This window comes from Cryptomeria japonica, chromosome 4, assembly GCF_030272615.1.
Source record: "Cryptomeria japonica chromosome 4, Sugi_1.0, whole genome shotgun sequence".
Taxonomy (NCBI): domain Eukaryota; kingdom Viridiplantae; phylum Streptophyta; class Pinopsida; order Cupressales; family Cupressaceae; genus Cryptomeria; species Cryptomeria japonica.
In genome coordinates, this window is record NC_081408.1 from 348,479,151 (window position 1) to 348,500,164 (window position 21,014).

Here is a 21,014-nt window from a genome sequence, read left to right on the forward strand (position 1 = left end):
CCATTATATTGGGAAATCCTGTCTCATCTTGAGTGGGTACATGAGAAGTAACTTTGGGGTATGATCCGTATCCCTTGCACTATGAATATGGGATTTTGGGCTACTAAACAAGGTTCTTAGTGTAATTATGAGGGATTTCCAATCCAATGACGGATTCTTGAAGCAAGCCACTTAAGGCTCTAACTGAGCTTATCGGTGTAGAGGGGGCCTCCACATACATTGAATTCACTCAGCACTTCAGCCACCTGACTAACATATTTATATAGCGGCTCAAAAAAACCTCTTGAGATAATGCTAGGAGAGTCGATATCCCCAACATGTCCTGATTTGAGATATCCTTGTGAGGTGATAAAATCCCCAATCAATAATAGCCCTCAACTACTAAAAGAAAAGACAAGCGTTGTTGATCACCTTTCTCTTACACCCAAGATCCACGAAGGCGAGGGGAGAGGATACTTGGTGCAATGGTGGGTCCACCTGACACACGTGAAAGTGCACAAGAAAAGAAAAAAACATTGTTCTTTTTAACCCCAAAAATATGTTTTCTAAGCTAAGACATGCAAAAGAAATCTACTTGAGTGGAAAACCATGATTTTCTTCGACAAAATGTTCTGCAACAATGATTAGTAGTTTATGATAATTGATCTTGGGAATTTGAAAAAAATAAGCTACAAACATAAGATGATTAGCCCAAAAAATATTGCAAAATCAGTTTCCTTATGATTTTTTCGGTAGTTTCCAAAAAAGTTTTGATAAAAAACAATTTCATATGCTAAAATTATGTGCATTTAAAGTTTAAAAACAAGGTTTGACTTTGAACATTCTAAAATATTTTTTGAAGAAAGATAAAAAAATTATAATGAAAACCCATTTTAGATCTCCAAGTCCTCTTTTCAATGCATTTTGGATTTCAAAAATCTGACACTCGAGCAACAAGTTATGCCCATTTTATGAAAACTACTTTTTTACTAAGTGCAGTCACCAAACGTCTACGCAAATGCCAAACATCTGTGAAAATGTTGATTCATGCCATACGAAGATGTTGATTCATAGTTTTTAATGAATCTTTTAAAAAAAAAGTTAGGCAGGAAGAATTTTTTGATTGAAGATGTTGATTTGGGGTTGCAGAGACGTCAAAACAAAGAAGCAGAGATGTCGAAGTGTAGTCTGAGATGCTGATCCACTAAATCTATGAGAAAATTACTGAAGAACCACAAAAATGATTAGTAGAAAGAAACATGGGTCCCACCAGGCGTGTCAAAGTGAACCAAGTGAAAATCCACAAGAGGGTTAATGGTTAGATTAAATCAAAATGAACATAATACACATAAAAAAGACCATTATACCTTCATGAAGATAATCTCATGTTCCTCGGATTGGACCTTTGGTGAAGTGAAGAATGTGCCCCTTCCTCACTTGATTGGATTGGTCCTATGGAAGGAATGTGGATTGCTCTCCACTACACAACAAGATTGGCTAATGCTTGATAGAGGGATGGATTGGATGATAATGGCTAAGTGTGGGATGATTTTGGTATTATGATGGCATGAGGGATGATTTTGGATCTCAAATGGACAACATAAGATTAGATGAAAAATGGATGATTTGTGAGGAGAAGAGACTCCAATTTATAGATTGGAAGAGTTCCAAATGAAGGGCCAAGATTGATTTGGGATGAAGGGTTGAGATTGATTTTAAATGGAGAGGATTGAGAGGACAAGGTGTGGAGACCAAGGCATATGCCATAAAGGCATTTATTGTGTCCACACCTCTCAAGGCACATGGGGAAGAGCTCCCAAGTACATTGGGAAGAGAAAAGGAATATAAAATTCCTTGGGGGAAGGGAGTAGAAATTAAAAATTCCAAAATCAGAGGATGTGTGGGAAGATTAAATGGGAAAAGAAATTAAAAAATTCTTTGGGAAGAGGATGCATGGGGAGATTCAAAGAATTTGAACTTTTTTGAAAGGATCAAGGTGATTAGGAATTTGAAAATGATTAAGGAGATTGATTAGGTGGCTTAAAGAGTGATTAAAGTGCAAGTGGGAAAGTTAGGAGGATGTGACATGAGGAGAGATAATGAGTGGAGGAATTAAAAATTAGGGAATAATGTTAAGTGGGCTTGTAGAAGAATTAATTAGGCTAAGTGAGCATTAAGAAAAGTGAATTGTAGGAATCACATGAGTAGCCTAGTTAATTGAGATTAATTAAATAATCAAGGTTTAGAAGAAATAAAATAATTTTAGAAGAAAAAGGGGAATGATCAATTTTGATAAATTGATTGTAAGGTTGCAATGTTAAAATTAATTTAATAAGATTTAATTAATTTTAAGAGGAATAAAGACCAACACAATTAAATTAATTAATTATGTGGAGATGCTTAAATTAATTAAATATTAATTTAATTAATTTTAGGTGTCTACACAACCACATATTAACAAGGAGCCAATCTAATCAAGTGGAGCATTTGGGTGCATTCCACTTCACCGAGGGCTCAATTCGAAGGAGAAGGTGACTAGTAACGTATAAAATGGTTTTCTTTGCATTTTGAATGTTTATTTTGATATTTAGCCTTTGAATCTGACCTTGCATGTTTCGCCCTCTTCAAGAGCAACATAATTTCACTTACAGATAGAACCAACACTTGAAGAACTAGAACAATGAATGAGCAATATAAATCTAGGTGGTCATAGGCAGGGCAGGGGTGGGCTTCAAAAAAATTTCTGTCTTAAGGGCCAAGATGGTCGGTAAAGGGTTACTAGTTGGGTGAATACAAAGGGTAAAAGGGTGACAGGTGTCATTGTGTCTTGCTAACACATTATGTGTCAAACAACAAAGGCAAGGATAACATCCCATGTGGGCCCATGTGTAGCAAGTGGATTGGGGAAATTTCGCCATCACAATTAACTCGGGAGATTCATTTCACCGACTTGTATAACAAACCTTCATTATCAATTAATGGATTAGTTTTTGTATTTAAACTAGTTTTGAAAATATTTTGTTGTTTTTCTTTGTTTTTTAATTCGAATGGTGCATTTGTTTTTAGAAAATTTTATGAGAAATATGTTGGGAGATTATTTTTTATTTATCTATTTTATAGATAGAAAAATTGACAATAAATGAAAAATTAATATATTTATTTAAAAAAAAATTATGTAACATATGATGAGAGATATAATTAAGTTTCTATTTTATAGGTAGAAAAATCTATGTAAAACATGATGAGGGATTAATGTAAATTTAGTACCTATTTTATAGGTAGAAACATATATGTAAAACAAGATGAGCATTAAGAGATATTTTTCAATACCTATTTTATAGATAGAAAAATCTATGTAAAATGTGTAGAGATACATCATTTTTTAGGCACTTATTTTTAGTATGTTTTACATACATTATTTAGATAGCTTAAACATATGTAAGCGTATTTAGATAGCTTTTGTAAAAGAAAGGAAATGAATGAATTTTAATGACATCCATGAGCCCATTAGTCTATAGGACCAAGGGTAGCATTATTAACAATTTTGGGGTTCTTTTCATTGTTAGCTCTTATGTTGTGGATCTTGATGAAGAAACCTGCGGTTTTGTGAAGTCTTATTTACTTAAGAGTTTTGGTTTATCATTTTCATTTTTTAAAGAAATTTGTGTTTTTTTATTAGAATGTTTTAAGCGTGGCAAGTGTCTTTGAAAAATATTACTCATCTTCTATGTTCATTGTTTACTATTTCAAATTGTATATCTATATCAAATTTAGTTGTGTTTTTGGTTTGGTTTGACTAGAATATTTTTAATATAACAAATATCTTTGAAAAATATTACTGTTTACTTTTGTCTATTGACTACTATATCAATTTGTATATTTATGGTAAAACCATTGTGTTTTGGGTTCCTTTTGATTAGAATGTTTTAAGTGTGTCAAGTGTTTTGAAAAATACCACTCATTCCTTTTGCTCCTTGCTTAATATATCAAATTGTATAATCATTACCAATTTCCCTTATGTTTTGGTCCATTTTGATTAGAATTATTTGACTGTAACAAATACATGTGAAAACACTACTCATCTCCTTTTGTCCCTTGTTTTTTATATCAAATTGTATCTCCATGTCAATTTCTCTTTTGTTTTGGGTCAATTTTGATGGGAATGTTTTGCATAACAAGTGCCTTTAAAAATACTTCTAATCTACTTTTGTTCCTTATTTTATCAAATTTTATTTCCATACCAATTTTCTTATGTTTTGGGTCCGTTTTGATTAAGAATGTTGTAAGTGTGAATGCACCTTTTAAAAATACTAATCATCTTCTTTTGTTCCTTGCTTGTTATATTAGATTGTATGCCCATTATAATTTCACTTTTATTTTTTAATCCACTTGATTATAATATTTTTAAATGTAACACGTGTCTTTAAAAATTACTACTCATCTCCTTTTGTTCCTTATTTCCCATATCAAATTGTACACCAAAAGAAATCTCTCTTATGTTTGGATTTTCCATTATAATATTTTAATTGTAACAAGTACCTTTGAAAAATATTGTTATATGTATAATATAAGATGTAACTTCCAACATTTTGTATTAATATGACCATCTCTAACACAATGTCATTCTTTAGATCACCTTACCACTTATATTCATTATATGTTTTTGATTAATTCAATGGACCGTGTTTTCCAAGATCTTTCTCTCTCACCTAACTTTTTCTCATCTTGAGTTTGTTGTCCCCACCTTTGTAAAATGATAGAAATCATAGTTATAAATAGTTAATGAAAAGGACTAACAAATATTGATTGTTATAGTTACACTAGTATAATGAGAATAATCACATTGCCACTAAATAAAAAGCGATTAATTTATTTACTCAGATTAAGAATTATTTTTTATTATAAAACATATGTTGTGGCTATTCATATAATTTTTTAATAATTTAGTTATGGTAATGTCTAATTACCAAAATTTATACTAAATTCTTTTTATTTTCCACAAAAACAATCAAATACTATTTGGTTACATGACATATCAATAGGATAAATACATAAATAGTAGATAATATTTAGGGTATATGTCATTAATGAATTATGTCGATATAACATAAAACTTTATATCAATTTACAAAAAGTATAAAGTGAGTTAATAATAAACATTTTAGGTGCTTATAAATCATAACAAAAAGTTATGATAGTAATTAGTATATTATTTTTATTTAAATAGTAATATGAATTCTCATAAGTCACATCTTCATGACATTGATAATAAATGTTTGAAATATTTATTTTTCTTGTGTAAAAGATTTGGTTAATTTTTTCTTACTTTGTCCAACAATCATTACATAAATTTGATTAGTGGGAAACAAGTATCATTTTTTTTCTCATGGGAAATGGTACTCAACCATCTTTCTCACAATTAATTGACACAAGTAGATCATACCATATTGTTGAGAGATAATGTTAAATTCTTTAATCATATTAGGGGGCTATGAAATTGCTTTCTCCTCTCTATTTTGTAGTAAAGTTATGGACAAAAGTGTGAGCCACATCTCGAAGGACCACCAAATAGCCTTTCTCAAGGTGGTCAAAGAGAACCATATAAAGAAGATCCTTAAGACCAAGGCCTAAATTATTACATTTGGTATATAGCGCATTTTAGGGAGGGAGTTTTTGGTTATAATCCATAAACATAAAGTAAATATTGGTGTTTATTTAATGTATGTGGGCATGTTCTTATATTTAGGGAAGAGAAGGAGATGGTTTGCATCCTAGCCCGATCTTTCTTCAAGAATAATATTTTGGGAGTTTTAATGGATACACTAGTTAGTGTCATACCTAATTGCAATTTATTCAAGAAAAATAAATTGTTTCTAATAAAGGATGCCACAATAATGGGTCTGAACACCCTTTATGCACTATGCTGGAGAGGAAATGGAGGAAATGTATAAGAAGAAGGTTGTGTGAAATTTATTTCCTTTTTAAAATGGGTTATTGGAATCGATGTGCAAGGTGAAATGGAATCAAATTTCATATTTGGAGATTGGCTATGAAGATGCAAGGTAGGGTAGGTGAGTGTTGATAATACTACTCATTGCTCTAGAATAACTTGTCATTTAGGTGTACCTTGGGCTTAATTTTGGCTTTAATATGTAAAGTATAAAAGTAGATATAAATATATTATAGGGAGTGTTGGTTTATATAGCCTCTTTTTGAAACTACTTTTTGATCCACCTACTTGTGCAAAATCAATGTGTTTGTCTTTTGAAATCTATATATAGGAGTGGTCTTCTTGGTCACAATTCTATAATAAAAAAATTCTTCATCTGCACATAAGTTGTGATACAAACTTGACTTTTGATCTAATAATATTTGAGATAAATATTATTTATCATCATTTATTATTAAAAATGTGCATGTTTTACTTTGTTAACAATAAGAAATTAAAATAGATTTAAAAAATATTTTTATTGATTGAAAATTATTAGTCACATTAACTAGTTAAATACTCCCATGATCACAAGATTATTCTACCATGCTAGAGAATAATAATTAGTTTATAAGTGATATATTATTATATGAAATTTAGTTCATGACATCACTATATTTTGATCCCCTCATTATTGATTCTCAAAGATATGATCATATCCTATAGATGCCCATAAACGAGTGGACCTACATGACAAGTTTGGTAATCACTGGTAATACAAAAAAATTCCCTACAAGGTATAAGATGTATAATTGCGACATTTGATCAATGTCTCCAACGTAAGTGCAATGATTCAAAAATTTTAACCTTTTTTTAAAAAGGTCTTATCTTGAAGATCTAGCTTATGTCATCAATAGGAGTATTTACTGATACATAGTATCTCACTCTTGTGTAGTTTACTAAAAATTAAGAGTTTCTATTTCATTTGATGGCTAAAATGTCTCACTTATAAAAACAATGATAAATTAGGTGTCATACTATTGTAATATTTTAGATATTGAGAGAGTCACACCCTTCTAGATCACCTAACTAATTTTGGATGAAGTCACTTCATCTTTCTCTACATGTCACATGTGTTTAGCATCAACCATAATGAGTTGTTTGATATAGTTTCAACGTGTGTCCTCTAATCAATTAAGACCCTAAGCTTGTGACTATCAGATTTAAATTGAGCTAGATTTCTTGTTTGGTATTCCCATACATTTACCATGATTGTTTTGTTTAAGGAACCCATGGATAGCTCAAGTTAGTAGAGATAACTAAGTAAATCCACATCTACCTAGGTTAAACTTATTACTCCATAAAAGGTCTCATCCCTTGGAATTGCATCACATAATCCAATATGCTTAGGAAACACCAATGTAAGCACTTTTTTCATCTATTCTTGGATGCTCAACTCAAAGATGGGGCATAGATCTAAAAATGTTTCATCCTTTAATTTTTTCAGCAATATTTATCTTGGCCTAATTTTCAACTCCAAATTAAGGATGAATATCTACATTCAACTACGCAATATCTTTGTCAAATCTAAAATTGGTCAAAAAACATTTAGTGGAAAATATTGAAGCAAAATCTAAATTTTCAATATCTTTATTAAAGGTAAGATCTCAATATTGGAAAGGATCCTTAAACTTATTTGTTGATACTAGGATTTTATAACCTTTCTTAATAATATTGCATGGCATAAAACATTTGACTATATTAGTTGATTGCATGAGATAGAAGAGAACAATATTTAATTCCTAAATAGATATTTATTCACTTTTTGACATTAAACAATTTTCCCTTTATTTATGTGAAAAATAAGTTGCGTTTTAATTTGAATTTGGATTCATTTCATTTAAGAATTTTTCATAATGACTAATTTGGCACTATAAAGGCACATTATTCATTAACCAACATTAACATGAATGCACATTTTGCCAAAATGTATAAGGATCTCTCATATAAATAATAATATAGCACCCAATCAAATGTTACCATCTACATATAATACTTAACTACCTAAATATTTAGACTCATTCATAATTTTTGATTTCTATTCTTCAAGAGCCAATCTCATAATCTAGTATATCTTGTATCATGGGTGAGGATACTTATCTTCTTTATAATTTTCATGTTGTAAACTATCATGCTTGATAAAAGTTGTAAGAATTTGCCAATAATAACCAAGATCTAGAGCCCAATGAATAACACAACACAAGAGATACAAATATTGATATAACAATTTGTATTCTCGTCAAGATGCAAAAAAAAGATCGACTCGATAACCCATACAATAAAGATGAGCCTGCTTATAAAGGCAAGGCCATATGGAAATGAGAGCACACAATCATGACATGTGGCCCAATGAGATATAAGGGTAGGTGAGGGTAAGTAGGAGAAATAATATAATATTTTACTAAAGGTGGATCACCCACCGAAGGTGGAATGTGACAACAAGATACCGCCACAAAAGGTGGAATTTATCCTACAACCAACTTCCCTAGTTACACACTTCCATACGTATCCCATAAGAAAAATACAATTCATGCATTATCTTAAGTCAACTTAAGTATAGTGTAATTATGAGACATAATCTACACCAACACTCCCCCCCTTAAGTGCAACTTAGAGGAATGCAGACTCAAGATAACAATGCAAGATGGGTCCTAACTACTAGGCCATGACAGGTACCTGTGTACAAATCCAAATCAATTTAATGCAATCTCTCACAAATAGAGAAAGGGAGAAAACCTAGACCTGGGGAAAAACAACCCCCTAAAAGAGAGCTGAAAATACAAAAGAACTCTCAAATAAGGACAAAACCTCAAGAGAGGAAAAAGTCCCCCCCATAAGAGAGGAATGAGAAGTCAATTGACCCCCCCTAATGAAATATACCACACCCCCAAGAGAGCTTGCAACTGATGAAACTTACTCTTAGTGAAAAGTTTGGTGAAGATGTTTGCAACTTGCTTTATTATAGGACAATACTGCAAATCAATGACCGGCTCCTGAATCAACTCCTTGATGTAGTGCATGTGGATCTTGATGTGTTTGGTCTACTGATGGTGGACTGGGTTCTTCAAGATCTAAATGGTACTCTGATTGTCACAATGAAGGAGTGTAGGCCATGGAGTGGTGAGCCAAACTCTATGACAATATTTAGAATCCAAATAGACTCAGTAGGTGCATTGATAGCTCCTCGATACTCATCCTCAATCGAAGAGAGAGAAATAGCATGTTGCTTCTTTCTCTACCAACAAATGGGGCCCAAACCAAGATGAAAATTGTAAACTGAAGTGGACTTACGATCATCAAGATCACCATCCCAATCTGAGTCTGTGTAACCAACCAAAGCAAGTCTTGTGCTTGTTGCATAGTGAATTCCATAGTGATGTGTACCCTGTATGTAGTGCAAGATTCATTTGGTAGCTTTCCAATGAAGCTCACATGGTTCCTACATAAAACATGAAACCATGTCAACCACAAAGGAAATATCAAGGCGTGTGTGAGTCAAGTAGATGAGACTCCCAAGAAGATGACAATATAATGTGACATCAACAAGTGGAGTAGAACACTTAGCCTCAAGCTTGACTCCTCAAAGAAAGGGAGTCAACGTAGGCTGACAATCATTCTTGTGGAACTATACTAGAAGATCAAGAGAATACTTGGGATACACAAGATTAATCCCAAAAGGTGATTGTGATATCTTTATCCCGAGAAAGTAGTGCAAAAGGCCCAAGTCAGTCATAGCAAATATTTCTTGCAAAGCAGATTTGACATTGCGAATGATGGATGAGGTGCTCTCCTAATGAAAGTCATCAACATAGAGCACAAGTATCAAGTGAGAGTCATCGTATCACAAAACATAGACAATTGAATCAGAGTGACACTTGGTGAATCTTGCGGAGAGAAGAAACAAATCCATCTTGGCATACCAAGCCCTAGGGTCCTGCTTGAGCCCATAGATAAACTTCTTCAATTGACAAACCAATGAAGAATCTTGAATGAATCCTTGTGAATGCTCCATGTAAATGTCTTCTTTGAGATCCTCATGAAGAAAGACACTCTTCATATCCATATGATGTACAACCCAACCATGAGTTGCAACAAAAGCAAACTTGTCAAGCAAATGGAGTTATTCTTTTCTACGGGTGTAAAGATCTCAATATAATCAACACCAGGAACTTGTGATAAACCTTTCATAACAAGTCAATACTTGTACTTATCCACACTACCATTTGTTGCAAACTTATTCTGATAGATCCACTTCCATCGAACCAACTTTCTCCCCTTAGGGAGAGGGACTAACTCCCAAGTATTGTTCCTCATCAAGGAACTATACTCTTCCTCAATGGCCAAGTCCCACTTGGGCACTCCTGATGATTCTTGAAAGGTATGTGGATTAAAAGCTATAGAAATGTAAGAAATTGGAAGCTCTTGATGCTATGACTGAGTCCTTCAAGTTTCTGAAGGATCCCCAACAAGAGAAATCATTGACTCAAGAGTCTATCAAGCCTAACAAGGTCTTAAAGGAGATGGAGAATGAGATTTCTCAACTACAAGTGGAACCTACAGAGGTGTGACCCTGCAAGTTGGAGTTCAGGGAATATCATCATCCGAGTCACTATCATCACTATCCACAATGGAGGAAGGAGAAGGAGAATGAGAGGCCAAGCTAGGAGAACTTTCCTCAAAGTGAACACTCCTCTTAATAAATACCTCATGTGTCTTTTGATCCATAATTCAATATGCCTTAATGCCCTTAGGGTATCCAACAAGTATGCAAGTCCTACTATGAGGTTCCAATGCCTTCTATTTCTACGAAGGAATGCGAGCCTATGCTAGACACCCAAAGACCCTAAAATGTCTCATGATCAGTTTTCTACCACACCAAGCCTCAAAAGGAGTAATACTCTTCAAATCATTATGGGGAACCTAATTTTGGATGTGTGTGGCACAACTGATAGCTTCTACCCCAAAAGTTAGACCAAGAGTATGAGCATGAATCATGCAACTAGCCATCTCTTTAAGGGTTCTATTCTTCCTTTTTGCAACACCATTCTACTATGGAGTGTAGGCAATTGAGTGTTGATGATCAATACCCTCAAGAGTAAAAAATTACTCAAGTATTTTATTCACATATTCCCTTCCATTATCTGTGCAAAGGATCTTGCCTATCTTCCCTAATTGCTTCTCAACATCAGCCTTGTAGGCTAGAAAATCGTCAAATACTTCACTCTTCAGAACAAGAAAGTAGACCCAAGTGAAGCGAGAGTAGTCATCAATGAAGGTGAGGACCTAGAAGGCCTTTGTAAATGGAGGTACTGGAAATGGGTCTGCTACATTGCTGTGAATTAATTGAAGAACTTCCAAAGCTCTCTAAGATTTCCCCTTATCAAACTTTTCTTCGGGATGCTTGCCCATGGAACAATATCCTAAACATACACCTTCTGAAAAACTAATTTGAGGTAGACCTGTGACCATGTCCTTAGAGATTAGGTATGGAAGATAGTGGTAGTTGAGGTGACCTAACCGCTCATGCTATAGCTTACTTTCTGAATTTGAATGACTAAGAAAGTCCATAGAAGGAGATCGAGGCACAAAGTGGGAGAATGAATAAATCCATGAATTGTGATTGGCTTGTCCCACAACTATGGAGGCATCATTCTCAAGTTCTCTTACCACAACTGAATCAGGTGTAAACTCAACTTTATTCCTATTTCCATAGTGGGTGATTTGGTAGATAGAGAGAAGGTTGGTGGTAAAGTTAGGAACATAGAGAACATTCTCAAAAGTTCCATCATCCATGGAAACCAAACCCTTCCCTTCAACTTCCACTTGTGTATCATTTCCAATGAAAATGTGAGGCACCTTAGATGGCTCCAATGAGGAAAAATTCTCCTTTGTAAAACCCATGTGACGAGAGGCACCCAAGTCAAGTATCCACTACTATGAAGAACCTGTTTTAGCTACAAATGCTTTTCCTTTTCCCTTTGACTGTGAGGAAGTGGAAGGAGATGATTCCTTATTCTTGTAGGCAAATGGAAAATTGATGTTCTTCTTCTTAATGATGTTTGTCAACTCATCAATTTTCTTTGAATGGCAACAATGCTCATCATGACCAAATTTCTTGCAATATGAACAAGTTGGCCTCTCCTTCTTAGGTGTACTACCATCTTAGAAGAGGATGAATATTTGCCTTGTTGTGGAGAGGATTATTATTCTCTATATTGTTGTGGCTTTGGATTAGACTACTTCTAGTTCTTTCCTTTTCCTTGATTCCTTTGATTCCCTTGATTAGCCACCAATGCCTTGGACTTTGAAGACTTGAGGATCCCCATCTTGATCAACTTTTCTTTCTCAAGTATCAACATCTTCAGGAATGCATCAAATGATGGTGGAGTGAATGATACACTTGAACGAAATCGATGGGTGTGGAAGCTAGAAAAGGAGGTTGCATACTCTAATGGAAGCTTATCCAAAAAGTCCAGCACATTGTAAACCAATTGAGCATCCTTCTTCTCAATGACACAATCCTTAAGCTTTGCTCTTCACTCTATTTCTTTCATGACACAATCTTGGATTGTATCAAAATCCTTAGGATCCAACATTGTGAGTTTATTGTCAAGCTTGTAGCCCCTAATCTCATCAACTTGACCATACAACTTTCCATAGATATCCCAAGCCTCTTTAACTGTAGTACATTTCTCAATGTGAAAAATGAGGTCATCTAATACATACTTTCTCAAATTTCCAAGAGCCATAGAATTTTTAGTGAGACATTCCAATTGAGCATTAGGATCTGTTGGTGCTGCCATTGTTCCATTTATGTAATGAATGAGTCCTTTTTCCATTAACTTCATGCTTTAATTTTCCATGATGTATAATTATGTAGAGTTAAAAGTGGAGATTTAGGAGAACCCATAGAAACAAAATGAAATAGCGCAAGATAGAGAGAGGCACAAGCACACAAGACACCCCTCCAAATTCACTCAATCAAGTCCCCCCCCCAAAAAAAAATAAAAAATAAAAAATAAAAAAAATTTATAATTTGGTACTTTATACTTAGTGCGTGTACAATGGGCCACTTGCAAACAAGGTCAAAGTGGGATTTTGATTTAAAGATTATAACTACCTCAAATAGGCTATAGAAGACTCAAACCAATAATGCACAAGATTTAAGCCGAGATCCAAGAAAATTACAAGTACCAAATAGGCCAAAATTTGAAAGTACAATTTCTACTCAAAATGGTGAAAAAATGGTAGCACCACATGAAAGTAGACAAACAATTTATGCACTTAAAAAAAAAACACCTAAAAAGAATGATGTATGAGCCTAAACAGAGCCCACGAAGTTGCAAAATCGAGGATTGGATAGGTACACTTGTGAAAAATTGAAAATTGTGAAAAACATGTCCACAAAAAATAGAAACTAACCACACTAGTGCAGAGAGCATGCAAAATTATCCCAAATAATTAAAAAAAAAACATTGAAAAAGGCCTCAAAATGACCAAGTTATGAGCCTTCAAAGTTGGACTACAAATTCAAAAAGCTCAATGGTGAGGGGTCAATAATTTTTCAAAAAGTGCTTATGCAGTGATGAGATCAACAAAACACAATGTTAAATTTGATAGTTGTACGACTGTCACACCCAAAATATCCTCTATGTGGCAGTATAGAATGCTACATCATCATTACAAACAAATGACATGGTAGTTGATTGGGATGACACATGTTGTATAGATGCTAGCATGGCATGTATAATTTTTCTGACGTGTTGTATGGATAAAGTGACGTGGTTGTTGGTGTGTCCGTACGGATGTTGACGTGGCAAACTGACTAGCCTACTAATTGGTCATACGAACAGACAAAATCGATCGTACGAATGTTGATGTGGTGGATGAATATGCAGTATAGACTATCATTCATGCCAATCTAATTTTGTGATGACTAAGCATTGTATGGAACATTAAAAAAGTGCCACGTGGTTGGACAACTGTTGTGTGTCAAATCAGGCTAACGCTAAGTTACCACCGATGAACGAATAGATTTGCACCACATGTGCCAAGTTAGTGTTGTGTGGGTGTATGTGAGCCCGCCATGTGGTGAGGCTTTCGGTGGTGGGGGCCAAAGGCCAACGGGAGGTGGGTGATGTGGTGTGAAGAAGAAGGAAACCTAGGCAGTGGAGATCATGGACGGTGGCGAGGTTGTGGGGCATCAGAGGAGAACATGAAAGCGGAGCCAGATGAGGAGGCTGGGTGTGGTGATGTCAAAAATTATGGAGGTTACAGAACCTATAGAGGCGTTCATATAGAGCTTGCAAAAAGGTAGGCTACGACAGTATGGGGGTGGGGTTGGACCCCCCCCAAATAACAATTTGATTTTTTTTATATATTAATTATTTTTTAAAAACTTTAACATATACAGATATTAAAAACCTATGAAGTAATAAATATAGAATTTAAAAAATAATTCGCAGTTTAAAGATTTTCTATATTCTTTTTGAAAAATTCGTACTGTACCGCCTAAGAGTTGGAATTTATTTTTCCCAATGCCCCGAAAGTGAATTTTGTCCAATATAGGTAAATTTATAGTCAAAAGTTATGGAAACGTTTTCTTGGACTCAATGGTGATGTTAAATTTGGGGCAGGACACTCCCAATTGATGCTTCTCCTTAGATCTGAATCTCAAATGCACCAAGATCTCTCCAAAATGACTACCTAATGGAGCTCCAATGGTTCTGATACTATGTAAGAATTTTCCAATAATAACCAATATCTAGAGCCCAATGAATAGCACGATGCAAGAGAGACAAAGATTGATAAGAACAAATTGTATTCTCATCAAGATGTAAACAATGATCAACTAGATAACCCATACAATGAAGACGAGTATGCTTATAAAGGCAAGGCCATATGGAAATGATAGCACACAATCATGACATGTGGCCCAATGAGATACAAGGGTAGGTAGGAGAAATAATAAAAATATTCCATTAAAGGTAGATCAGCCAGTGAAGGTTGAATGTGACAATAAATATCACCACAAAAAGGTGGAATTTATCTTGCAACTAACTTCCCTAGATGCATACTTCCCTAAGTGTCTCATATGCAAACTATAATGAATGAATTATCCTAAGTCAACTTAAATATAGTGTAATTAGGAGATATAATTTACACCAACAAAAACATATAACTTCTAAGGAAATGACATATTACTATTGTTTCTCTTGAGTATTGTTTTTGATTGCCCTACCATAAAAACACTATATCTAACAAATCTAGATGGATAGACTACAACAAAAGACTTGTTGAATAAAACACACTATAATCAATTTTTTATCAGTTTTCCCAAGTCCCTTAGAGGGCTTGTATAGCCTAGAACAAATTACTTTACAGTCGAGAAATCAACCTTCTAGAGACCACAACTTGAAAATATAGCTTAACTCTTTCTAACTAAAGAAAAACCCCAATGCCACAAGTCAAGCATAAATATTTATACAATTATTAAACATGTCTTAATTTATTTTTATTTTTATTTTTATTTTTTAGACTGTAGGTGTATACACCTAAAAATGGTCTAAAGATAGTTAATTAAATACACAGTTATTTGATTAATTCCCCTTCACAATTAATTGAATTCACAAGCAATTAATTAATTTCTCTATTCATCTACTAGTAAATAAATCTACATGATTTATTTATATAGTTCATTTCATATCACCCTTTGATTAATTAATTCTAAAATAATTAATGTCCCCCCATATAAATCAATTCTTCTAATCCCTAATTAAGATTAACAAACTCAAGTTTGTTGAGATTAATTATCATTTTCTAATTATTTGAATTTCTAAATTCAAATGAGCACATGGCTCCTAACTTTTAACCACCTAACCTAACCATCCCCTAACCTAGTCCATTCCACCTAACCCTGGGTCTAACTAACCCTATCCTATCTTGCACATTCTAACCTCCTTATCCTAACCTCCAATGGTGTGGATATTCTCTCCTTGAGACACATGGCACTTTTGCCACATGTCTCCTCCCATGGACACTTTCCCTCTCATGAGCAAGGCTCCTTGACACTTGTCACCATAGAGATGACAAGTGTACCTTCCTCCAACCTCTTTTCCAACTTCCTCAATTTTGGCCCTTGATATCTTCAGATCAGATCTAGACCGTCGATTCCTACCACCTCAGCTTTGCCCTTGGAATTCCTATAAATATCCCCCATTTTGGAGCAATAAGGATCCCTTGCATTCATAGCTTTAGCATCATTACTATAGGCAATTTTCATTTCAATCATCTAGTATTAGCATTTTGGATTAATCATAGCATGTTAATATAGTTTCTTAAATCATGCATTTCATATCATCTCCATAGTCAATCATGATCAAATAGCTACTCAACTCTTGAGTTGCCACTTTGGAGGTCATTGCTCCGCTGAGAGCCCATCAATCCAACACCTTCAAGGTCCTCAAGAATAGAGGAAAATGGGACATTTGAAAGAAGGCTTATGGTTTGCATTTCTAATCTAGTTTTTAATTAAGCTTTTCAATTACATTTTATTGTCTAATTATATGTGTATGCCTTCCATATACCACATTTTTAGCATCACATTAATTGGCGCCCACTGTGGGGCCTAGCCCCTTTGAGCTTTAACAAGTTTGCTTGCAGGAAATTTCATTGACATATTGATTATCTCTTTTGGAGTGTAGATTAGCTCTCTTGGGCTCCCGAATCACGTTCTTGGCCTCTTTTGTAGCATTCTGACACCTCAAATGATGTTTATGGGAGATTCCTCAACTCTATTTTTATGTTTTTTAATTCTTTAGTGCTTTTAGTCTGTACTTTAGCATTTTTGGTATGTATTGTGGCGTTTCTGGCACATTTGTCAGCATTTTCAGTCTGTTTAACATCATTTCTGGTGTGCAGAGCAATGTTTCTGGTGTGCAGAGTAGCGTTTTGGGTCCATTTGGCAGCGTTCTTGGCACATATGATGGCATTCTTGGTCAATTTGATGGCATTTTCAGTTTTTTATTGATTTTGCAAATATTGTATGTTGCATTCCTCATTTCTACTTCTGGACTGTCATTTTCCCGAACCTAATTTGTAGATTGTTTGTTTTGTAGGTACTTATTTTGTTGTGAAAGACTAGAGTCATAAACTATTTCGTCGTCGAAGAATGCAATATAAACTACTAACTTTGTTTGTAGCCACAGGATTTTGCACTTATTTTCGATAAATTAGGCACATAGACTAATTCCAATGGAAATGAACAAACATGTCTTATGTGTTTTGATGATAGGCGAGTATACTCTCACCTTTCTTAGGTGATCAGAAAGCCAGACTCATCCTTTGCTTCCAATAGTGCATATCTTTAGCGGGCCTGCCCTCGTGAGGAGCGAATAACTCTAAGCCATTAAGGCCGGTGAGAGGGGAACGACCCAAGTGGGAATGACTGACGCCAAGTACTCCAACCCACTATAAAATAAACATGATTTGATGAAAATCAAGTCAACGGTAGTGCTCGGGAATAGCTCTCCTCCGTACCTTTGGGTATATCAAACAATGGTTTTCAAGACTGGGAGACCTCTTAATTGAGTTTATACCCCGACATGCTGAACGAATCCCTTACTAGTTCCAATTAAATTAGAAGCTACACAGTTTACCTCTGAACATTATCAAATTATTAGTGCATGGAGGGGGAAGAATCTCTCCTTAAGATACTCACCATATGTCCCTCTTGAGCGTATGTGTGAACTCCCCTTTTGAGACCTTATTGATAGGCTCATAATGGGACTCCACTAGCTCTCGCAAAGGAAAAAACATGGGCGCCCTTTAGGGGGTGACAAGGCCGTGTGAGCTGACAGGGTACCAAGTTGTGAGATAAGAACTAATAATGAAGCCAAATCTCCTTCGGATAGACTAATTTATGTGTTTTCAATTGTTCAAAACTCGTGAAAACTTGGGCTTTCTTTAAAGCTTCTTGAACATACACTTTACGTGTCCTTTTGGAAAAAAATAAAGTCTGATTTCTATGTTTGTAATTCAAGTCAAGATCTCATCCATTGAAATACAACAAACATTGAAAACTCAAACTTCAAATTGTCAAATTCACAAGTTTCACAACATATTAGCTCTTTCAGTCCAAATAGTTGCACTTATGGTCCAAATAGTCGCACATACGGTCCAAATAGTCACATTCACAGTCCACACATTAGCTCTTTTGGTCCAAACATTAGCTCTGTCAGTCCAAACAGTCGCATTCACAGTCCAAACATTAGCTCTTTTGGTCCAAACATTAGCTCTTTTGGTCCAAACATTAGCTCTGTTAGTCCAAACAGTTGCATTTACGGTCCAAATAGTTTCATTTTCAGTCCAAACGTCAGCTCTCTTGGTGTGTTGTTAACTTTCTCATATTTCAACATTAACACTCCAAGGTTGAGCACAATAGAGTTCCTAGTCTAAACAACAGAGTTCCTGGTCTAAATAGCAAAGTACCTGGTCTAAACAATAGAGTTATTAGTCTAAATAGTAGCTCTCTTGGTCTACAGGTCATCTCCCTTGGTCTAATCAACAATTCTTGTGAGTTGATTGTCAAATTGCTCATGTTGTAGCATTAGATCTCCTATTTTGTACTTTTTAGGTCTAAATATCAGTTCTCTGAGTCTTAAAATCATAAAGTTGGATTAAAATTACAATCTCCTAAGCTCAAACACTTAATTTTCTAAGTCTACACATCATTATTTAAACTTTAGAGTCATTGTATTGCAGAACAGAGTTCCTGGTCATTTTGTTAGCGTTTCTACTTTGTCTGTCAGCATTTTTGGTCTATTTCTCAGCATTTCTGGTCTATCTGTCAGCGTTTCTGGTCTATTTGTCAGCATTTCTGGTCTATCTGTCAGGGTTTTTGGTCAGTATAACAGTGTTTCTAGTTACTATAGCAACATTTCTGGTAAGTTTGTCAGCATTTTTGGTTAGTATAGCAGAGTTCCTGGTCATTTTGTCAGTGTTTCTGGTAAGCTAGATCAAAATCAGAAAACAAATAAACAACCCATTTCTCAAATAGTCAAACATAGAGACTAGGTCATCTTCTTGAGTCATTCAATCAGGTTATCTTCTGTCAAAATAGATTCAAGAGCAAGACACACAAAGGTTCTCAAGTATTCACCTCAAACAAGTTTAAAGATCTAACACCTTAGAGTGCAACATCACATTTTCTTAGATAAACTGATCGTTCAAACATAGTTTCTCATCAGGATCTATCATCCTTTATCATGAAACTACAACGCTTGATCAGAATAACCTCATTCTTTATTATAGGATATATCGTTCTTATTGAACTTGGTCATATAAAATATCACAAAATTTGCACTCCAAAACTAAGATCGAAAAACTTGCCAACAAACAAATACTTGAAAAGATCATTTCCTCGACAATTGATCACTTATTGCGACACACTACGCAAGATTTAAATCTCACAAAAACATTCAAAACACGTGTATGCCCATTCTAACCAAGGCTTAGAGCCGAAAGATTGTAGAAACAAAAATAGAAATGTTTGAAATAATTGAAGACTATAGAAACATGGAACACGAAGATGAAATACAAGTTGAAGGAGAAATAACAAAAAAAAATATCAGAGACATCAAAAAAGACCTTCAATTTGATAAAAAATTATTGGAGGGAGAAAAAGAAAAATATTTCCTAATGTTAGCAAAATCTGGTGCTACACTTCCCCAAGATTTTGATGTGAACAAATTGACACAAAAGAGAAGTGACACCCCCCTTAATAACGAACAATACGAGGATATTTTTGGTCTCAAACTCAATGACACGTCAATTCCTAGTAACACCATAACCAATGAGGAAACTTACATTCCCACAAGGGATGAAGTAGAAATTCTAAATAACACTCAATCCAATGAGGATACAAGAAGGGATAGAGATGATACAAGAAGAGATCAAGATCCTCCTAGAATGCAAAATCATGGTTATACAAGAACAAATCATATTGATAATCCTATCACAACTCTCACACAACAAATACAAACACAACAAACACAAATTCAAGATATACAGAGAGGAAATGTTAGAAGATACTCACTTCAAGAAATCTGTCCTTATCCATTCGACATGAATCTAAATATGAGACCATTTCCTATAGGTTTGAAACTCCTAGATATGAAAAATATGATGGAAGCACTGACCCCCAAGATCATATACAAGAATTTTGCACAATGAGTATGGAGTTTGCACATAAGGATACCTACTTGATGAGATTATTTCCAAAAAGCTTAACTGTATTAGCTATGGAATGGTTCTCCAAACTTACACCTAGAATCGGATCATTCTCAGAATTGGTGGATAAGTTTGTTTCACAATACTCTTACAACATACAACATGAATTAACAATGCTAGACCTATGTAACGCCAAACAAAAGAGTGGAGAACCTTTCATGACATTTTTACAGAGATGGAGACATTTAGCTTCATAATATCCTCATACAGTGCCAGAGTATGAAAAAATGGACACATTCATCAACAACCTAAATGATAAAATGAGTTATTATCTAAAAATGCAATGAAATCAAAGTTTCAAAAAAATGTTTGATAATGGAATCAGAATGGAGGAAGCCATGATAATGAAAGGTGAGTTGAAAATATACAAAGAAGGAGTTCACCCTCCTAACAACACTAACAACAACAATCACAATGATAAGCCAAAGTTTTGGAATAGAAATCGTAATGTCATCAATGATGGGATAGTGGATAACAACAATGTGAAACCAAAGCAACTGGTTTTTAATTTATCTAATCACTCAGCAGTGGATCAACAAAACAACAACCACCAAAAAGCAACTATCAAAAATTTCTTTCGAAGACAATTTACAAACATTGGTGAACCCTTTGGATCCGCATTAAAAACGCTTATCGCAAACAAATTGATTACCTTTACCAGAAGAAAGAAACTTTGAACCCAAGGTAAAACCTGCTTGGTGGAATGACAACCATTATTGTGATTTCCAATGAAACAAAGGACACCAAACAAATGCTT